The sequence below is a fragment of the Hydra vulgaris genome, chromosome 12 (genome assembly GCF_038396675.1).
Source record: "Hydra vulgaris chromosome 12, alternate assembly HydraT2T_AEP".
Lineage (NCBI taxonomy): Eukaryota > Metazoa > Cnidaria > Hydrozoa > Anthoathecata > Hydridae > Hydra > Hydra vulgaris.
This window is the reverse complement of record NC_088931.1, coordinates 17,771,794-17,795,685: the sequence shown is the minus strand read 5'-3', so window position 1 is coordinate 17,795,685 and position 23,892 is coordinate 17,771,794. Positions and strand designations below refer to the sequence as shown.

At 30.2% G+C, this 23,892-nt stretch overlaps 1 long non-coding RNA gene across 1 annotated transcript in view; it reads left to right on the top strand.

Moving 5' to 3' along the window:
• Positions 1–4,320: 4,320 nt before the first annotated feature.
• Positions 4,321–23,892, top strand: part of LOC136088533 (uncharacterized) — a 33,706-nt gene continuing 14,134 nt past the window's right edge. The window contains exon 1 of the long non-coding RNA XR_010642242.1: positions 4,321–4,552. This is a non-coding gene — a long non-coding RNA (uncharacterized LOC136088533). The remainder of the gene's footprint in view (positions 4,553–23,892) is intronic.

Sequence of the window (23,892 nt, the reverse complement as noted above, 5' to 3'; positions counted from 1 at the left end):
GAAAATGCAAAGTAGATAAATTTCAAAGTGGTTATTTTATTTAATGTGTTTTTTTAATTTATTTTGATTACTTTATTATTATTGTATTTTTTATTACAAAGTTTTATTACAATTTTTTTTTTATTATTTATGCTTATATATTTTAAAATTTTATTTTTATTTTTTAACTATATTTATTTTAATTACTAATATTTATTATAAATTAACATAGAATTAAATAATATATGTTATTAAGAGTATTGCTCATGCCAACATATTTTTAAAACATATCTGGCTATGAGAATGGCCATTTTATTTACCAATTACAGAGGATACTGATGGACTATGCTAGAAAGAAACGCTGACAATGTTGGAAATTCTTTATATCTTCGTCGCCAGATAAATTCATGAAGATGCGATGTAAACGAATCTTCATGTGTACCAAACTGTTGTCGAAGTTTATGCTTGACACGCATCCATAGGTTTTCAATGTTTTGTGTATGTACTTTGTTATCAAGTCGATTAACAAAATTGCGTTCATGTATGACAACTGAATGGGAATAAACGCCATTATGCAGGTTATCTAAACCAGCATAAGAAGCCCAACCATCAGAAACAATATGACTTCCTGGCAAAAGTTTGAAGGCCAAGTGTTGAAGCACTTGGCCTTCCACGACCGACACGTTGCATAGCCATCTAAACCAGCTATAAATGCTACTTGTGTAATGTTTTTATTGATTTATCAATTTGTAATTCTTGTTACAACTCATTTCAGTGTAGCGCTACAGTTTTTAATTCAACTTTTATGCAAATTCTTTTTGCGGAATTTGTCTTCCAAGGAAATAGTTTTGCAATCATTATTGATTGTCTAAAGAGAGTATTGCAAGATTTTGTCCCCAAGGAAATAGTTTAGACAATCACTATTAATTGTCTAAAGAGAGTATTGCAAGTATTTGTCTACAAGTAATTGAATGTGAAGCGATTGTTCACCCTCCTTCTTTTAAAAAATTGTGTAGGTCACCAAGACCTTAGTCTGGCTTTTCCTAAGATCTTCTTTGGCTATTCCTATAGTTAATAAGCCAGCAAGAATAACAAAAACATAAGCTACTTTAAAAGACAATTATAATAATATAATTTATAATAATGTAATAATATCCTAACAACTGATATTTTTAATAAATATCAAAAATGTATAATTGAAAGTGAAATCTCTGGTCACTTCTATATTTTTTTTTTCAATTAGCTTTTAGAAATATTTTAAATCAACAAATTCTACTTTAAAACACTTTTTATTAAGGCGATTTTTTTCAGCTTAAATTTGTTTAAAACGCACACAGAAAATACATTAATTTTCCTTTTGTATTAGTTCTTACTTTTACTTTTGTTTTTATTTCCTCCACCATAGAGTTTTTTCAAGTAAAAAAAATAAATGATTTTTCGCCGCTTAACTGCACCATTACCATTGCTTAATTTGAGTGGTTGACAATGTTGAACTACTTTTAAAAAAACTTTTTATTTCAAAATTTTAAATGTTCATTGGTCTCTAGGCTTCACCTAAAAGTAATTTTTATTCAAAAAAAAAAAATTTATTACATAGAACACATTTAGGGGCTCAAACATCCAATTTAAGTTTTTGTTTTGATTTTCTGAACCATTTTACTATAATAACTATCATCATCATCTTTTTAGCGTCCTTGTTTCCGCGCTTGCACGGGTTGGACGTTTCTCATAATGCCGTTTCTCCAATATACATGATCTTGAGCATCTTCTTTCCTTAACTTTAGCTTCTTCATATCATCAACATGGGTCGTCATTAATTTAGTGTCCTTGTTTCTGCACTTGCACTGAGACCTTGTGTCAAACTCTTCCTATAACAGTTTTTCCAAAAAAGCCATCTTTTTTGTTTTTACGCCATATTTTTTGTTTACTACTTCAAGCAATAAAACACACACACACACACACACACACACACACACACACACACACACACACACACACACACACACACACACACACATATATATATATATATATATATATATATATATATGTATATAAATATGTATATGTATATATATATATATATATATATGTGTGTGTGTGTGTGTGTGTGTGTGTGTGTGTGTGTGTGTGTGTTTTATTGGTCAAATCTAAAAAAAAATATCTTTTACAAAAACAACCACATCTAACATATCTAAAAGATATGTTAGTGTGGTTTTTTTTTGTGCGCCCTTTTTATATACATAAGCAAAATATCGAGTAAGAAAATATATAAATGTAAGGATATAGTTAAACACTAAAATTGGTTGATGCTCATGTGTTGAAAAATGAAGAAGATAAATTATTTTATTCTTAAACTAAATTAATTTCAAATAAGCAAATTTGTAGCTTGGCTTTTTTCAAAATTAAGTAAAAATGTTCTTTTTACTTATTTTTGCTTTGCACCATTATGCAAAATAAATTACAATAGAACTTGTGTTATGTTTGGTTTTGGAAGTTTTAGCAATTTTATTTTACTAATACACAATATAGCTTTATAGACATGTCATTTTACTCAATTGAGCGTTTTCTAACGGAAATGAGTCTTTGAAATTGACTATCTGGCTCATAGACTATCAAATTAACATTTTTTATAAATTTTTTAAATAATTTCTGCTTAAAAAAGGAATAAATTCGAATAAAAATAATTTAAGAACAGCTCAGCAAAGGGATTTCTAGAGTACCTTGTTTGGTTTAACTCATTGGTTACTCACACAACACAATAGTCTAAATTGTCGTTGCTATAGGAGCTGAAAAAACTTCACTTTAAAAAAAGTCAATTATTCTTATAATATTGAAAATATATATTCTAATAATATAAATATATATATATATATATTCTCAGAGCCGTAACCACCGGGGGAGTCTTGGCCCCTCCAAAAATTTTTAAAATTATGATTATTAGGGAAAGACATATACGTTAAATAATTTTAACAAATTTTTTATCCTCTTCCTCCTTTAAAAGAACCCTAGGGCCCCCTAATTTCAAAATTGTGGTTACGGCTCTGATTCTGAATCTAGAATAAATTTCAAACAAGATAACATAAAAAACATAATTTTTATTTTTTACTGTTTTTAACTTAAACCTTAAACGAAATATAAAGTTCTAAACATGTCAGTGTTAACATTTTTTTTATTTTTTTAAACTTTTAAACCGGTAAAAAATGACCTTGTGAACTAAAAAGCTTCAGGTTTATTTGTATGAGTTACATGACGCATAATATTACTATGTTAATTATACTAATATTATGCTTAGTATATAAAGTGTTAAAGTTTTCTTTATGCCGCAGAATAATGCGCGAGTTCTCAAATCATCGTTTAAACAAACGCTAAAACACATTGCTTGAGTGGTCTAAAGTAAATAATCCGCAAAAAGTAGGACGGTTTACTCCAACGTAGGACAGTTTGCTCCGGAGTAAATTGTCTTAGACGGACGGATAGGACAAACAAGGACGTTCTACTCCGGAATAAAATGTCCGACCGGACAACTTACTCCGCGGACAGTTTTCTCCGTGACAGTCCCTTAAATAAGTAGATCGTAAATTAGACAGTCAGTTCTGCGCAAGCGTAATGCATGCGCAGATACGGCGTAAAACTTCCGTTAGGTAGGTTAATTCTATCGTTAAATAAGTAGCCTTGTTTCCGTTAGATATGAACTCAAAAAAAATCTTATTTTTAAATTTTTTTAAATTATATAATTAAAATCTCAGTCCAGGGGCGGATTTAACCTCGTCAAGTGCTGCAAGTGACGGAGTAAAATAATAAATATATATATATATATTGATATTATGACGTCTAACGCCGGCTTAGTGCAAATTGCCGATCTCTATATTTTTGCTATATTTAGGAATAAGTTTACAGTGAAAACTACGCTTTGCAGAGGTTGCAAAAATTGTTTTAGAAAATTTGTCAATGTAAACGATACTTTGTAGGATATGAGAAAATATTTCATAAAACTTCCTAATGTAAATTATACTTGGCAGGATATGAGAAAATTGGATAAGCTAATTGGTTCACGCTATTAAAAAGAGCAATCTTATTCGTTTAAAAATAAAACTTTTTTAAAAGTTAAAGTGTAAACTATACTTTGCAGCATTTGCAGCAGTTATTTGATTGGTTGCAAATATACTCCGTTTCATCAATAACGTATTTCCTTTAAGACGTAATTGAGGGGTTTTTGAATTTTAGGGTGGAATGCAAGAAGCGAACTTGAGTCAAGTTCGACTTGAACTTTACATTGTAACCAATAGCGGCAGAGTATGGGTTTTCCCAAAAAAAAAATGCTCTGCCGCTATTGGTTACAATCTAAAGTTCAAGTCGAACTTGACTCAAGCGACTTAATGTATCAAGGATGTTTTAAAAAAATTAAAAACTGATAATCTTGCAAGTTTAAATATGTTTTATGAAGCCTTATTGGACAAATTCATTAATAACAATAACAAAATGGTTACTAATGAAGAGCTTTTAAGTCGTTTTGCTGATGGCACATTAAGAAGAAATATATGTGCAGAATTTTGTATACCATTGCTCTAAGGTAAGTCACTTAAATTTCTTTTCAAAAATAATTATCTTGCTATGTTTTAATACAATAAGTTAATCTATTTTGATCTAAAATTTAATACTTTTTTGGTAAAAATATTTAATGTTAATATCGTATTAATCTAAACAAAATTTGGCTTGTTGACTAATTAACATTTAATAAGCGTCAACACCAACAAATGATATTGACATGTAGGTATTTAATATTTACATAACAATTTAAAAGAAATACCTTGTTGATAGAATGGAGTATACCTTTATTGATAAAAGAAGTTTAGTTATTAAAAACGTGAAAAAAATATTTTTTTATCTTAAGGTCTGACGCATCTGGAAATTGTATGTACAGCTCTGCGTCATTATTTTTTGTTGTTGACAATACATTGATAGATGTGTTGAGAGTTATAACATCCCTTGAAATTTATATACATGCTGATTTTTACTGTAAGCATCCTTTATTTTCTAAAATATTTTCTAATAATAGTTCTCACTTTATTAATCTCAAAAGTTTATTGTGCATGTCAGTATTTCATTCTGCATTAGATTCTAGCTTTTAAACTAGTAACTTTGTTAAAGCTTAAGCAATTGCAAACTGTGAGAGCACAGAAAAATGGGCTGGTTTTTTATGTTTGCTGGGTTTATCATCAGTTCTTTCATGTAATATTGTTTCCTGTTACCCAGATTTTGGTGTTGAAAAATACAAAATATTTTTTAATCAAGAGATCTCACCACGTACTACCATTAAATTTCTACATCTTTTTACATTTTGTTTTGTTATGATGGGAATTTTCAGTCTAGTACATTTTAGCATAATCACTATGTTCCACTGATATTTGTTCCTAAAAAGTGTAAAACTTTCCAATAAATTAAAAACAACAGTTTCAAAATTTTTTTTGCCAGTCTTGTCACCTAATAAATTTCTAGATACAAAACAGACTACCATTGATTAATTTGCTACAATTGTATCCAGTGCAGAAGCTAAAAATCCAAATAAAAAGCCTTATTCTATCCTTAGATTCTTTCATAAAACAAACCCAGACTTAAAAACTGCTAGTGTAGTCTTTCAAAATACATCTTGTAATCTAAAACCAAATAGTTTTTCTTCTCAATCAACAACATCTTCTCAATCATTAATATTAAAAAAAGATTTTTCTTCTCACTCAAGAACATCTAAGGGCAATGTTCTATCAAAATCTTTTTTTTCCACAATCTTCGAGCATCGGGAAAGTGCCTGATTTTAATAATGATAGTATTGTATGCCCTCCAAACGTTATTTTACCACCTATAGAAGTACAAAATTCTGTGCAATCTTTTGAGCAAAATGATGTTGCTTTCTTTAGACAAAAGGTTGAATTTTTATCTGACAATGAAATTTTTTTATTAACTAAAAATATGTTTATACCCAATAAAGATTATATTTTTCCAAAAGATTCTGGTCGTCAGTTTAGATTTCTTTGGTTGAAAGAGTTTTCTTGGCTAAGGTATTCTAAAAGTACTGATGTGAAGTAATGATTTTGTTTAGCTTGTGTATTATTTGGCAATAAATCACGATAAATAAGATCACGTAAGTTAACGCATTTGTATTTAGAGCCTTTCAATAAATGGTCTGATGCTATTAGATCATTTTCAAAGCATAAGTCAACAAAAAATGGTTTACATGTGCTTACTATGCCTGTTTTTAATATTTTTTGAGTCATTCCTTAGGGATAAGTCAACCAATAAATGTCGTTATTGATGCTAATGTTAAAGAAAAAATCATTAAAAATTGCCAAATACTTCGTCCTATTGTTGATGCTATAATTTTTTGTGGTCAAACCAATACATATTTAAGAGGCCACAGAGATGATTCCTAATATCTTCCAGAGGCTGGAAAATATTCGAAATGTGTAACTGGTTGTTTTAATAAACTTTTACATTTTGCTGTGCGCAGTGGAAATGATGTTTTGGGCTCTCATCTTAATAGTTGTTCAAGCCTCCTATATTTTCAAAGACTTCACAAAATGAAATTATTAAATACTGTAGTGAAGAAATCAGTGAATCTATTTTATCTGAAGTTCGCAAAAATGTTTTTTTTTTCAATAACTGCAGATGAAGCTTGTGACTTATCTACTAAAGAGCAAATGTCATTAGTTTTACGATTTGTTGATAGTGATTTTAATATCAGAGAAGACTTTATTCAATTTATTAATTGTAGCCAAGGGACTAAAGGAAATGATTTGTTTAATGTTCTTTTAAATTGTGTAAGCAACTTGAATCTAGATTTAAAAAACTGTATGAGTCAAGGATATGAAGGAGATGGTTCTGTTTCTGGGTATATAAATGGTCTTTCTGCTCAGGTTCTAAATATAAATTCAAAGGCTCTGTATACACATTGTCATAGCCATCGACTAAACTTATCTGTTTGTGAATTGTGCAATGTCCAATTAGTCTCAGAGGTTTTTGATAAAGCTCGTAAACTTTCTTATTTTTTTAATTATTCTGAAAATAGACAAAGGCTTTTAGAAGCTAGCATTTTAGAGCTTGAACCTCAGACACATAAAAAAGAGTTAAAGGATGTCTGTAGAACTAGATGGATTGAGCATATAAACGGTTTAAACACTTTTCTTGAACGTTAGTTGTCTATTTTCCATGCTTGATGTACCATGGCTTCCCCTGAGTGTTCTTTTAACAAAGACACACAAAAAAAATCTTCATATTTTTTAAATTCAATTAGTACTTTTCAATTCGTCTTTACTTTAGTTGTGACAACACATGTCTTTGATTTTACTTTACCTGTTACTCAGTTACTGCCATCAAAAACTATTGATGTCTTAAATGGTATGCACCTTATTACAGCACTTAAAAATACATTTATATCCATCAGAAATTTTATAGATGTTTTTCAAAATAGCTGCTACGAAGCATCATGTTTGCTTTCAAGTAAAGCTGACATTTTGGTTACGAAACCAAGAACCTGTTCTATTCAAAAAAATCGTTCTAATGTTCCATCAGAGTCTGTTTCAGAATACTTCAAAAGAGCTGTTACTATCCCTCTTATAGATCATGTATCGACATCTATATCTACAAGATTTAAACCAGAAACTGTAGCTGCATATAAAGGGTTAGGAATTATTCCGTTTATCATGATTTCTTTTCTTAAAAGACCCAAAACCCAATTGTGTTGGAGGCAGCAGTTTATAACATTCTGTAATTTTTATAAAGATGATTTTCCTAATATCAATGCGTTGAATGGGGAATTAGTTCTTTGGGAAAAATATTGGGAAAGTTTCTCTGGGACTATTCCTGACAATATATCTTTAACTCTTTAATCAATATCATTTCCTGGATTTGAAAACATTAAGATAGCTTTAAGGATACTAGGTACACTTCCTGTTACTTCATGTGAGTGTGAGAGGAGTTTTTCTGTTATGCGTCGGTTAAAAGGCTATACAAGAACAACAATGTCAGAAGATCGACTTAACGGTTTGGCATTAACGATATCCATCAAGAAACTGTTCCTTGTATTGATAATGTTATTAATAGATTTTCTATAAAAAATAGACGACTTGATTTCAATGAGTGTTTATGCTGCTTATTCTAACACACGCCAACTTCTTTATATTAATAAAACCTTGTCCATTATCATCGCTTTTCATATAACAGCTAACAAATAGACTTGGAAACCCCTGGAAAGGCCAAGACATCAATGGTGTTCTTAACAGGACGGGTTATATGTAACCCCATACTTTTGTTTGGGATTAGCTATATGATTAGCGGTCATACTTTGGGCCAACATTGATCATCTCTTTCTGACATTGACAATCTTTTTCTATCATTTTCTAATTTAGCTACAAAATAAAAAAAAACAATAAAAATTTTTAATAAATTTTCTCTCAATCAACGTAACATTATTAAGTTTTTGTGCCTTATAAATCAGTTGTTTTACTGTAATTGTTGTCAAAAACTGTTACCTTTCTTTTCATTTGATTAAAAATGATCTTACTTGTTGTTAAATTTTAACTTGGTTTAACTTTTTTTATAAAATCTTGTAAAAATATATATAGTTTGTGTCTTTCTCTTTCTGTTCTTAATTTTTATTTTTCCGATTGTCCATGTCTGGAAAAGTTTATGTTCCTAGACATGCTGATGAGCCATGATATTGGGCGAAACAATCATTTGTTGTTTTATATATTTATTATTGTAATGTGTTGAGCCAATATGGTAGAAAAGAATCTACAGCTCTTTTAATAAGAAACATATTTGGTTAAAAAATGTTTCTAAGTAAAAGATCTGAGCTTCTCACTGCAATAGAAAGAAAATCCTTTTTAAATGCTCAAGCCCTAAGGCAGAAGGATTTAAACGGATACATAATGGGAATGCTATTGGGGCGATTCCCCCCCCCCCTCCTTTCTCTCTCTCCGCCCTTTAGATGTTCTTTGAAATATTGAGCACACTGTTTAAAAACGTAAGTAAATTTGGGAAGCTTTTCAAAATGGCATGAAATTGAAATTTTATTTTTTGTGTAGTGATTTTATTTTTTCAAATTTTATTTTTTGTGAAGTGCAAATTCTATTTTTTGGGCTTCTCTGCTTTATATGCCTTTTTTAAAAATTATTAACCTGTAAATCTTACTTTAATAGATGGTCTGGATCGCCCGAATCGAAAAGTTGCCCTTTTCCTCCTTTACTACCTGGTCCAGATCCACCCTTGGATCTGGACCAGGTAGTAACGGAGGAAAAGGGCAACTTTTCGAGGTAGTAACGGGGTAAGTTAAAAACCTGCAGTCCGTAATTACTCTCTTGAAGATGTTTAGCAGTAGTCTCTGATGGAATAATAAATTATTATAATTAAAGAATTTTGTGGTATGTGTATATACCCCACTATATATATACCCCACTACTTAAGTTAAACTATTATATAATTCATGATTAAGAGTTTATTATTATTGTATATTTTATATTATTGTAGGTACGTGCGTAAAATTTCAAAACATTTATTTATTTAAGTTTTATATATGGTTCGAAAGAGCTTTGAATTTTTAATAAAATGGTGAAAACTTTATGAAAAAATAATAATTACAAAAAGTTATGCTCATATAAGTAACATTATTTTTTATGAAGTATTGCTTAAGAAAAATGCAACTTACGTATAAAACTCGCGTTGGGCTAACGGCAGCTTTGTAATAGAATCATTGTTAATTTGTGCATGATTTTGCATAGTGAAATGTGCAAAACGATTTAAAAAGTTTCGAATTAAAATAACAAAATATTTTTAATGATTAAAACGCAATACTAAAATTTATAACAAAATTTTATAAAACATGCATAAAAAAAAATATCGCGTATTTTTGCGATATTTACAATATATATATATATATATATATATATATATATATATATATATATATATATATATATATATATATATATATATATATATATATATATATAAAATTATTTATTTATTTATGGTTAAGGGTATATATATTTATTTTATTAAATATGCACCAAGGCTAGGTTTTCTATAGCGTATACTTTAAATACATTAAATACCTTAGCGTTTTCGCCTAATTTTTATCGTTACTAAAGAATTTCAATGAAAGATATATATACAAAAAAGATATATATATATATACATATATAACATCGGGAAAGGCGTGACATTTTAGTGGGGGCCAAAGTACAAAAAAATAATCATAAAACACCATATAGTTCAACTAAAAACCTACAAAAAAATATCCATCTGAACAATGGAGGGGGGGGGGGGAATGTCCACAACGTCTCTCTTTCATTTTCCCTTCCGTAATCCATATATCTATCTATCTATATAACTATATATAAATTCTAACAAAACACAAAAAATAGAAATAATTTTTTTAAAAACATACTTCTTTAACAAAAAATTTAGACAATCATTTTCTTTTTTGCTTAGTAATGTTTTTAACAGAATTGTGGCTTTGAAGAAAGCCTAGTTTTTGAAGCAAACAAAACTGTGACATCCATATCTAGAAGAAGTCGATTCTTTAGTACGCAAAGGAAACCACATCTAATGATATCTAAAATAAAGTAAACCCCTAAATTAATATCGCCATACCTATTTGATAAGGATGCCTTATATCTCGGATAATAAATAAATATATATCTGTTATTATCGCATTAACAAACATAATCAATCTCTAAAAAAAATATGATCCGGTTTAATCTTGATATGAAAAAGATTAACATCCATCGAAGAAATTGTGTGGTTTTCATCATGTTGTTCAACCTTGCAATGATAGATAAAATAAAATATATCAGATATATAAAAACTTTTAAAAATTAACTTCGTATAATAAATTAACATCTAACTGTTATTACTGATTTAAAAAATTTAATCTTGAAGTCTTTAAGATAAACATCTACAGTAGCAAACTGCCATCATAGTTAAAACCTTGCAATAAAAGATAAATGAAAATATATTAGATATTTAACACAATAACTGAAAAACCCATTACAAATTAGAGAAGATGAGAATGATTTCCTAACTTCCTAAAAAAATTCAAAATCACTTAACTCCTGATACACAACACATTTCCCATTACCAAACAGAAAAATTGATAGAAGTCGACCCTTCAATACTTTTTAACTTGAAATATAATAGATTTGATTATAAGTTATTATGAAAAGAAAGTTATATTGTGTTAGCGTAACTATCTGGTAATGGCATATGCCATTTGCCTAGAGTGTACTGATTTATTGTAACTAAACACTAACATCTCTCAACCCATGCAAGCAAAAGCATGTCTTTCTGGGTAGAAACAATGTATAGCCATCATTATGATTAACATTGTCATGAGCCAGGCAATTTGCTTATGTCAAATAGTAACTGAGCTTTGGTTTCCCATAGCTTGTTGCAACCAAGTCAACCCTGGTTGTTGGATATCGGTAACTAACCGACTACCTAAAATTACATTTCTATATACATATATCTATAAATAAAAACAAATTAAATAATTATAAACCTTTTCATAATCTTAAAAAAGGGGAGGGTAGAGAATATGATATACATTAGGCACTGTAAAATTTATTATAAAAAAAAAAAAGAACAACCTACTATCTGTAAATAATATCTGTTAATGCAAGCTTATAAGACATACTATTATTTAAAATAACATATACCTTATTATTACACATTTCTATTATGTTATCACCATATCACCATTTATTATGTCTGCAGAAAGTTGACATTTGCTCACATCATGCTCAACACCATCATCTTTATTCTCTTTTGGTTTCCAATAAGAAACTATATATACATCACTTTTCTTTTTTTTAATGCTAACAATTCTGCTGTAATATACATCCTGGGTGTTAGTGGCATTATCGAACCACATGTGGCAAATACTTCTTCCAATGGAGTAGAGATGGCACACTATGCGTAGGAACTTGTCACACAAGCATGTCATATACAAGTGTCCTAATATCTGCTGAGTAGCATTTTTCATTTTTGGTGTTTTGTGTTACTTGCTAAATTTCCTCCAACTTTCCTGTAAAATCAGTATGTCATTTTGCAGTACAAGAATTGCAGAATTTTTTTCAGCAAGTTGTTGGCATAACATTGTCTTTTGATAAAAAAAACTTGCTTTGCGTGAATGTCAACTGTTGTTTCAACCAAATACTTGATTTTGAAGTTTTTTCAACTGTAAATTTAAAAACTTTTCTTTTAATTTTTTTTCTAAGTTGAGAAATTTCCTTGCGAGTAATAACTTGATTTAGATATTTAAGTCTGTATGGTCTAGCCTTTGCCTTATCTCTTAAACCTTTAATATCCTCTTTATGCTTTCTCTTCTTAATTGCCCTTTCGTTTGCCAAAATGGTTATTCTCTTTCTCATAAGCTTTTTTCTGGGACTCAACTGGTCAGCTCTCAAACTGGATAGTGGTTCATGAGAAGAGGTTTTTAAAGTAGGACGAGATAAAGGAGATAAGTGATCACTACTTGATACAGATGAAACACTGATTTGGTGAGAAGAAAATGAAGAACATGTAGTAAAGTCAATTGAGGTTGCAATTGATTGCGATTTTTGTGCCACAGCAGATGTTGTTATTTGGTATGCAAAGAGCATGTTTCAGATGTCAATAAATGGTTTCGAATATTGTGAAAAATGATTTACAAAGACTTTTGATGTTCTAACTTGTTGTAGAATCTGACTTATACAAATTTTGATGTTAAAATACTTACCGATTAATTCTACAGTTACTTTATATGAATCGTTGTTGGTTGCAAATATATGCAGTACATGTCCATATCTTGAGCCAATATATAAATAAGCTGGTATAGGAAAATTACAAGCTAAATAAATTTTAGCTTTACCATATATAAATAGATATGTTTTTTTGTGAGGTCCCATGATGCACCAAATTAAATTCAACAATCATAATACTACTATTTAATTGGGTCGGCTATTAATCGTAATTAAGTAATTTAAAAAATCACCATAAATCTATAAAAAAAATTTAAATATATTTATAATTTTTATATATCATATATAGTTAAAGGTGGCTATATGGTAAATTATGGGTATGGAAAAAAGCTGAAAAAATGCTGCTTTTGTTTTTAGTGATTTTTATGCTGAATCATTATAAAAAGGTGTCATATAATTTTAATTTCAGCATTTTAAATTTTGCAGAACTTTGCCTTTAAACTAATTTTAGTGTGTGTGAAAAGAGTCAGCAATCATTAACAATTTCTACGCTTAATGAGTTTAAGAATAAATTGAAGCAAAAACTACTGATGAACGACGTAGCGCTCAGTTTTTTCTGAAGTTTTAATACTGCTACTGTTAAACTTACCCAACAATTAGAGGTTTGTCATTATGGGCTTGACGATCTTAGAAAAGGATTGTGCCACTTGTTATTGCTTAAATTCTTCTTTTTTTTAAAAAAAAAATATTTTAAGGTATATACTGGTGTAAAAAGAAAGCTTCAGGATTATGCGTATTTGCTTGCTTGCTTTTTAGTAATATAGTTTCTTTGTACTAATTCTTTTTTTTTCTTTATTTTTAATTTTTTTTTAATTTTTCTTAACCAATACAAAAACAACAAGTTAAAGTAGGGCTTTAGGACTGATGATTTTTATTTTATTAAGTCTTTAGAAAAACGTTTTATATTATATTGTGTTACTTTTTTTAATTTTTGTTGTCTTATATTTACGGTATAGACTACTGGGCTTAGTGATAAGACCAATTATGTCTTTTTCTTGCCCCTGCTATTTGTATTTATATTATGCTTTACGACTTATAAATTTTATATAGCAAAAAAAAAAATTAATATATAACCACCTCAATTAATTATACTTGTTAGTTTTTGTGTAAATGATTTTACAATTATAAAAAAAAACAAAACCCAAATATTCTTCGTAGTAAAAGGCTATTAAAAAAAAAAGTTTGTGTAACAAATCTAATAAAATATATCATTATTATGAATAAAAAATCAAATATACTGAATGCTCACCGTCAAAAACCGCCCTTCCCCCTAACACTATGTAACGGAAGTGGAAATACATGCGCAGAACAATAGGGTATGTGGTCAGGAATATTTTTTAATGAAATTTGGCAGGCACATAGAAAATAGATTTATACAGTTGACTGAAAAATTTCAAATATGTACCAACATGCCTTCAATATTAATGCACCTTCGGAACAGAAACGAAATTTTAAAACCGAATAAAAATTATTTGTAACTGTAAAAAAACAACAGAATTTGTAACAAAAAGTAACACTAACAGTAGCAGAAACAGTTTAATAAAGTGTAACAGTAATACTAAAAGAGGTAGAAATGAGACCTCCACTGGGTCGAAAAATACGGTATGTGGTCAGGAATTTTTTTTAATGAAATTTGGCAGGCACATAGAAAATTGATTTATACAGTTGACTGGAAAATTTTAAGTATGTACCAACATGCCTTCAATATCAATGCAGTTCCAGAGCAAGAACGAAATTTTAAATAGCAATAAAAAAACTGAAAATTTATTACACGTAAAAATAAACCATAATTTATTCAACATAAAACATTCTACTTTTTTAATAAAGTCTTAGCTGATATAAAATTCTAAAAAAAAAGACAAATAAATACCGACAAATAAATACCATACCGACTTCAAGCACGCTGTGAAAAAAAAGGTTACAGTTTTTATCTTTAAAATCGGTGCCGTAAAAACCCATATACGCACGTACCTAATTATTGTATGTTTCTGAAGTAAATTTTGTACTATGCCTCAGCATCTCAAAACACACAGTTGTTTTGGGACTTCCATTTTATGCATTGACTTATTTGTCAATTTTGCTCAGAACTATTAGTCAATTTTGTTATATATTTAAGTGTTGCAATTAAGTATAACTAACCTAAAATTCAGAACCTAATTTTCAGAAAGTGACCGTAGGTACGGTTCAAAAAAAGCTTATTGTACCTAGAGCCACTAATTTTTAAACCCTTCTACTTGATGAAATTTTATTAGTATAAGTCAATATACTTATACTAATACAAAGTAATTATTATAGAGATGAGATCGTATCAGTTTCGCCATTTTTAGACAAGTCTGGGGCCTTGAAAAAATCTGGTCATAGGTCTTGAAAAAATCTGGACTCTATTAACTTTAAATCTGAAACTACAAGACATTAACTGACATTAAAGACATTATGTGTCTGTTATATTTGTTTTTTAAAATAATAAAAATATTGGTATAAACCAGTTATTTTGAAAATTGTCTGCATTCGATTTGTGCACCATCTATATTACCTTTTATCAATAATAAACTATTATCTAAAAGACAATGCCCTAAATGCTCCTTTTCAACTTCAAGTGATGGATTAACCTCCTCTAGCAATATTATTGAAATGATAAATAATATTCAAGAAGAATGTAAGCAACGCTGTGGTAGATTATTTAAATGTCACAATTGCCAGAATGCAAGAATCATCAAAATATTTATCAGACTCCAATATCAATCATCATCACAAATAAGTCTTTCAGATATATTTGCATTAAATTCAAAAAGTGTTATCACAAGGGATAATAATGCTGTTCTACTTCATGTTATTAAATAAAAAATGTTGCAAACATTTGGCAGTAAACAACCAAACGCTTGACTGTGAAGAGTTGACAAATATATTGAGAAGCAACGTCAAATAAAACAACTTCAGATAGTACTCAGGGTATTGAAAATAAAACACGTATCATAACAGAAGCACTTGAAACTCACATTTTATCTCACCCTGAAAATAAACAATATATAAAGTTAGTATTTGAACCACACATAATTCACTTTGAACAGAGAAAAAAAGAAAAGGTAAAAATTTTATTGTTCACTAAAAATATATATCATAAAGAACACATTTTGTTCAGATCCTAATAGATATGTTATTTTTAATATTTTATGTTTTGGTATTTTGTATTTATATCTGTATTTTGAATATATGAGAATCAATCGCCATATTTATATTCATAGATCTCAGAATTGAAAATAATGAAAGAAACTGACTATGTAAAGATGTCATTTGGTCCACTAGTAAATAAACTCAACAAGGTATTTAATTTGTTAGGAGTGAAAAGACAAGCATAGGGGAGACCGGGGCTAGTTGGCCGCAGGGGTAAGTTGACGAACTGCGTTTATCTTCAGAGCCTTTCATCAGGAAATGACAAAAATTACACAGAAACTTCCATATTGACCATTTCATCATTCACTGTAGTATTGTCAGGATTCGCGCATGCGTATGGGAGATACTGAGATTTATGCGTTTTTTGGACAAAAACGTAACTTTCGCAAAAACGAACATCGCTTCCTTTTTACTTTACAAAGAAAATAGTTAGTCGTATGAAAAAAAAAATTATTGTAAAAGTTCCAGTCACAATTGGTTTACTATATCCAGTCAGACTTTTTTTTCAAAGCTGCCGTTTTTCAGGATCTATAGACTGTTTATTAAAAAAAAGCTTTCGGGGTAAGTTGACAAATTTTTCACTGGGTAAGTTGGCTCATAGCATTTACTATGGAAAAAAATATATATTTTTATAAAATAATTAATTTTTTTTTTTTTAATTTTAAACAATATCAAAAAAATTTATTCTTAGAGAAAAATTAAAAAAAAAATTTTTTTACATATTTTTTCACGGATAAAAATTGGGCTACTGTTTGGCTTTTATACGGACTAATATTTGGTACCAGCTAAAAGTAATATTAAATTTTGGGATAAAATTGTTGCAAAAATTAATAGTAAAAAAATTTCTATTAATTTTGCACTTAATAGTGCATTAATAATCATTTTTACACTTTGCGCCAACTTACCCGACCACGGGGTAAGTTGGGGTAAAAATTTTTTTTTTTTTGAGTAAAAATTTTTGTTTTTTTGAGGGCCCGGAAAGGCCCCAAGAATTTTTTTTTGTAAATGAATGCAAATTTTATAAGTTACCCTAATCCATACTCTTTAAGACTACACTTTATTTATTTTTAAAAAAATGTACTGTTAGGGCTACAGAGCTCATAGAGTAAAAACCGAGCCAACTAGCCCCGGTCTCCCCTACTGTTAATACGACAACTTTGTTTTACTTTTATTTTTGACTCCTTTTATTGAATTCTATTTACAATTTTTATACAGAAATGAAAATTCTCGAGGGCGTAATTATATACAAAAATAGCTTATGACTTGACTAATAAATTACATCAATTAACTTTAATAATACTATGACAGGAATTTTATAAACGTAACAATAGAGTTTCATAACGATCAGCTATTATCACATCACCCCAAGAACTAAAGTTCTTAAGTAACATAGTCATTTAAATATGTTGGCTTTCTCCTTTCTCTGGTTCATCGTCTGATCGCTGGTAATAAATTATCGACGATTTCTCTGCCGTCAGCTTCCTCCTCAGCGTCAACAATTGTTTCTTCAGTTCTTTCCTCTCGTGCAGCAAAAGTGTCTAAATCTTCTAAATCACTTTCATGCCTGTCAACATCTTCACTGATAACAATTTTACTTGAAGCGTTTGAAGAATTCGAGGCAGCAGCTATTCTCACATCTCGCACATGTCTTGGTACACCATCAATTTCAATATTTGTGTTTATAAGTATGTCAGTTACAGTACCAATTTTCCAAACTGAAGAGCACTTTGCATCAGCGGGGCGAACATAAACTTTTTCTCCAATTCTTTAAGTTTTCATAACTTGTCGTGATCTTTCCTGTGTTTCTGTGTTTTTCTCCTCTTGAATTGGTAGACGCCAAACGTACTTACTTTTTTTGAGAAGCAGTTGCAGATTCCTCGTTTGTTCCGACCGTTGGTGTTGCATTGTACCAAAATACCGCTACTAACGGACATATTTGTGCCCTCGCAGCGGTTCGTTTTACTGTGCGGTGGTTACGCTCCACAATCCCATTTCCTGATGGTCTATATGCACATCTGTACTTCTTTTTTACACACCATTTTTCACATATGTTTGAAAATTCACTGGATTTAAACACCGCTCCATTAACCATCAACAGTTCTTGCGGTGGGCCATGCTCCCTAATACGGATTCCAATTGACTTACTACATTTTTGGTATCTTCGCGAGGCAACTTTCTCCAAATTGCAAACCGACTTGGTCCACAGTCAATCATTGTTAAATATGGCGACCCTTTATAGTGAGTCACATCACAAGAATTCCATGTGTCTGGTACATCTAGCACTCCATTTTCCCATTTTATTGGCACTGGATCAATTGAATTACATTGACAACATTTGCGAACACATTCTTCAACATCTTTTCTTAATACGCGCGGAAGTCTTCGTTGCACTGTAAACATTGTCCTATTAACGCCAAAATGATGGTTTGAGTGACAATTACGAATTTCTTCAGCAACACTTACTCCACATAGTTCTTCAGTATTTCTTCGCGAAAGCTTTATTTAACCAAGTCTTTGGAACTCTTGTCCACACGTTAGCTTTGTTTTTGGAGGACGGAACCCATTTCATCGTGATGTTTATATTATATTCTTTTATTAAGTCTTGCAATAGAGAAAGTCTTCTTTTAATGAGGATTTCTGATAATGCATTTAATCGAATCCTATGACTTTCAGTCAGCATACTTTTTAGCCATCCATGAACTGTTACTGAATCAGTGAATACTGACAAATTCTTTATATCCCACTTAGCAGCTAGGTTTATCCCACGCACCACATCATCTAATTCAGCAATATTAATATGCATAACTTCATTTAATTATAATTGAGGCTGCATCCTCAATTATAACGCCATCGTATTCTATAGCAATCCCTATTGCCATGCTGCTTGCATCACACCACAATGTTGCTCCATTTTGAATCCCTTTAGCATTCCATTTCCCTCTCACAGAATCACAAACTTCTAATCGGCGCAATACTTCGATCAACCATGACTGAGCTTGATCTCCGATTAGATCATCCCAAGTATTTCCTTGACTATGACGTTTTATAAAACTGCAGGCAATTCTGAGCCACCCTCCAACAGAATAGTGACCTAATAAATGTCCACATATTTAAAAAGGTTTCCGTCGTATTACTTTTTCAGTTTTGATATCTTGTGACTTTGGAATGATGTTTCCACGTTTCCAACAAAGCTCTTTTTTTTCATTTCTAAACAGTTGCAAACCCAACACTCGTGCAGTATCACATTGCACCGGCTCTTTTGTTACCAATCCATAACACGCTAAATGATCACATGTGTCACTTGAGGCATTATGTGAATTAACATACTGATTTAATTCGCGAAAGTCCAGAACAGGTCGTATCTTTCTTTTATTTTCCTGCTCAACAGCCATTAACGGGACAATCCCTTTTGTACTTTTTTCTTCTTTGTTGCATGGTTTCAACCGGCCATTTTTTACCCATAAGTCCATCTCGTCATTAAATTGATGTAACAACTGGGGTTTTACCTTGTACTGCGCGACAGAATTTCTCAGTTGTGGTTGACCTTGTTTCCATTTATACAGTCCACTTTGTACCATCAAAATAAGCATCAAAATCCTTGTCCTTTATACCAACAGCTTGTTTCTCTGCATGAATTGAAACAAAACCAAATTTAATTTTTCCATTATACAAAAGCATTCCTCCATAGCGACTAATGACATCCATACCAATAATAGCATCTATACTGTTGACAACACTTTTCAGAATCATTACTGATGTTTTAAGTTTTTTTCCTTCAATAATCAATGTTACTGTAGCTTCTCCCTCCGTTTTCACAAATTTTCCATTAACAGCCAACACCATTAGTTCATTTCTTCTGATACGAACACCGGCTTTCTGAGCCATGTTGTTTGAAATAATAGTTCAAGTACATCCGTTGTCAACCAGCGCTTTTCCTGCAAAGGTGTTCACCTGCACAGTGCATATTGGAAGCACCGTTAGTTGTTTAGGGAAACAGCTGGCGATTCCCCGCTTGAGTTTCCCTGATGCAACAAACAAAATCTTGCAATGTGTCCAGATTCTCCACATCTAAAGCATTTTATTCCATCACTAACAATTTGTTTCTTCGAAAATTAGATTCGGGCAACATGTCCAGGCTTGCCACAATTGTAGCAATTAAAATCAGTAGCGGATGGTTTTTTAACATGTTTATAGAAACCAGATCTTGTTAAAACATACTCTTCATTTGTTTTTTCCGTCATGAGTACTCATGAGTACATGGTTTAATGCATCCTGTAAACTGATCCCAAATATTTTCACTTGTGCTCGTAGCTGCTTTGAAGTTTCACCCGGCAATCCAGTTATGAACGCTCTTAGCAATAATTCTTTGCTTTCAATGTTGGCTAAACCCATAAATTGACGCAAACTGGCCAAATACTCATTAACAGATTCACCGTCATTCCATCTTCGATCTCTGAACTGCTCGTAAGCTTTGAAACCATCGATTGCAAATGCATATAGTAGAGCTTTTTCAATGTCCGCAGCGGCGGTTTTTTGGCTCTCCCCAAGTTGCTCATATAATGCAAACGCACTGCCTTCAAGAAACAACGGAATGATTAATGAAAATTCACCTATATTTTGCAGCTCTTCCACCAGTTTGATCTTTTTCAGCCACACTACAACATCTTCAGATCCATCAAAATTTCAATCATTTTCGCCGTAGATGCCATACTGCTGAAATAGCTTGTTAATACAACAACTTTGTTTTACTTTTATTTTTGACTCCTTTTATTAAATTCTATTTACAATTTTTATACAGAAACAAAAATTCTCGAGGACGTAATTATATACAATAATAGCTTATGACTTGACTAATGAATTACATCAATTAACTTAAATAATATTATGACAAGAATTTTATAAACGTAACAATAGAGTTTCATAACGATCAGCTATTATCACACATACCATGGGAAAAGTTTTGTTGGTAACCATGTTAACATAATGTTAAAGGTAAACTAATCATATAGTTCTTAAATATAAAGTACTATATTCGTTTATTCCAAATTAAAAAAAGAAGTAGCCTCCTCGACTGTAGTGGCTTTTTTGGCCTTGAGTAAATTAGCACACAAAAAAGGCTAGACACGAATTAATAAATTCTCTTCTTTTCTTTTTTCTGCAAAAACAATAGAATACTTTTCCTTACTATTTATCTGCGTAGAATCAAGTAACAATTACAAATTTTACAATTGTTAGGTTTAAGGGTTAAAGATAAATAATTTAACGTGAAACATTTTGCTAAAATGCACAGTTAAATTATTTAGGAATACAATAAACTTCCTTGTGAGATGAATATTTTATTTGATATCATTAATACGGGGGAATGACCTAAAAAATGCTTTTTCTTAAAAATATGTTTCTTGTCATACTATACCATAAAGATATAAATTGCGACTGGAATATACGTCTTGAGTTAAATATTATTAAAAGTAGTAAATTATCACTATAAAAATGCCGTAAAATAATAACAATTCGCATGACAAAGTAAATGCTTTAAGTTCGGTTAACGTATGTTTTTTTTTTAATTTGTTCGTCTGGGTTAACAAAAAATGCCTTGATTGTTCAATTTGTCTACTTCTTTAACGATCTACTTATTTAACGTGACTTAGGGTGGAATGCAAGAAGCGAACTTGAGTCAAGTTCGACTTGAACTTTACATTGTAACCAATAGCGGCAGAGTATGGGTTTTTTCCTCAAAAAGCATTCCACCCTTAATACGTTAAATAAGTATCCGTAAACTTACGCATGCGCAGAATATCATTTTGGCTAATTTAACGCGACAGCGGCTCTAAAAAATCCATTCGAATTGTGGAGGTTTTCGAATTAAAGAGGTTCGAGTAATAGAAAGTTAAAGGTAAGAGTTTCTTAGGCGCATTTCACGGTGACCTTGCATTTAATCGAATTATGGAGGTTTTCGAATTAAGAAGATTCGAATTTGAAAGATTGTAGTGTATTATTATTTTTAAACATTTTAGTAAAAATTCTTAGAATGTCTGAAAAAAAAACCAAAAAGATTGTCCGGAGCACAGTATAAAAGGAAGAGAGAAGAAAAACAAAATGAAGCTAAAAAAATCTTTGGTTCACTAACAAAAAATTTGGAAAAAGTAAAACCATCAGAGACAGAAAATGCTTGTAGTAGCAAATTTAAATAGTGAAATTTCTTCTGATAAAAATGAAAATGAATTATTAGCAGAAAAGACAATATTATTAGTAAATGACAATATTATTAGTAACGATAAAATAGGAGATAATACAGTTACAAATATCGACAATATCACGGGAAATTCTTGCAGTAGCCCACCAAATTCAAGTAGTGGTTTTTTTTCCGAAAATACAAATGTTAGTGACAATATTGCAGTTACAAATATTGACAATATCATTAAAATTGATGAAGCATATTCTGCTATGTGGCTGGAACTAAATGATCCAGCTTGTTGACCTTACCAATAAAATGGTGAATATTTTAATCGAAAAAGGTCCTATTCAAAATATACAATCTACATATACAGAAAATAAATTGGGAAGATCTTTTTCAAAGGTTTATTTCTATAGAAAAATACTAAATGGTGAAAAATTTAAACGTGAGTGGTTAATCTATTCTCCGAAAAAATAATGCCATATTTTGGCATATAAGAAATAAAATTAGTTATTGAAGGCTTCAACGATTGGCAACACACATCTTAAAACTTACCTCGTCATGAAAAACATCGATGCACATTAGGGTGGCCCTAAAAACAACTTTTTTGAAAAAAATCTGCTCCCACCCCTTAAATGTGTTCTATATAATACGAAAACACTAGGTTTGAATTTTTTTTGAAAAAAAAATATTTATAGAGGTCCCCCAAGACCCTTTAATATTTAACGGGTCCCTAATATTTTCAAAAAAAAAGTTTCTCAAAAATAGGTCAACCTAGTACTCAAATGAAGCGCAATTATATAAAAATTTCAAAAATAATATTCATTTTGAAAAAGAAATTTGAAGTTTAAACTTATCACAATTATCATGAAAAATTCACTTATTTCATTTTTTGCTAAAAAACAAGATTTTTACGTAGTAAAACCTAAAATAACTATATTATTTTAAAATGAATGTTATTTTTGAAATTTTTATATAATTTCGCTTCATTTGAGTACCAGGTTGACCTATTTTTGAGAAACTTTTTTTTTTAAAATATTAGGGACCCGTTAAATATTAAAGGGTTTTGGGGGACCTCTAAAAATATTTTTTATTCAACAAAATTTTAAACCTAGTGTTTTTGTATTATATAGAACACATTTAAAGGGTGGGAGCAGATTTTTTTTCAAAAAAGTTGTTTTTAGAACCACCCTAATGCACATCGAAAACTGCACTCGTTGGAAAGAATTGAAATTAAATTTAAAAAGAAAAACTACAATTGATAATAATATGCAACGGTATTATGATGCCAAGAAAAAATGATGGTGTCAAATTGTCACACGCGTGATATCTGTGGTACAATTTCTAACAGGACAGTGTTTAGCTTTTAGAGATTTTTCCAGCAAATCGTACAAAAAAAATAATGGAAATTTTTTAAAAGCAATTGAAATGATTGGAAAATTTGATGATATAATGGCAGACCACATAAAACACGTACAAAAATCAATCGCTTTAAAGAACCACATGCCACATTACCTGGGAAATCGCTTTCAAAATGAAATAAATCACTATCCTTGCAAATCAAATTTAAAAGTATATATTAACATCAATAAAAGAAGCAAAATGTTTTTCAGTCATTTTAGACCGTACGCCGGATGCTAGACATGTCGAGCAAATTGCAATGATTTTCAGATATGTGCATAATACAAATAATAAAATTGAAGTAAGAAAAAATTTCAATTTACGATAGCCTTATAGAAATAGTTGAAGAATGTTAAAAGCCAACAGTTCGAC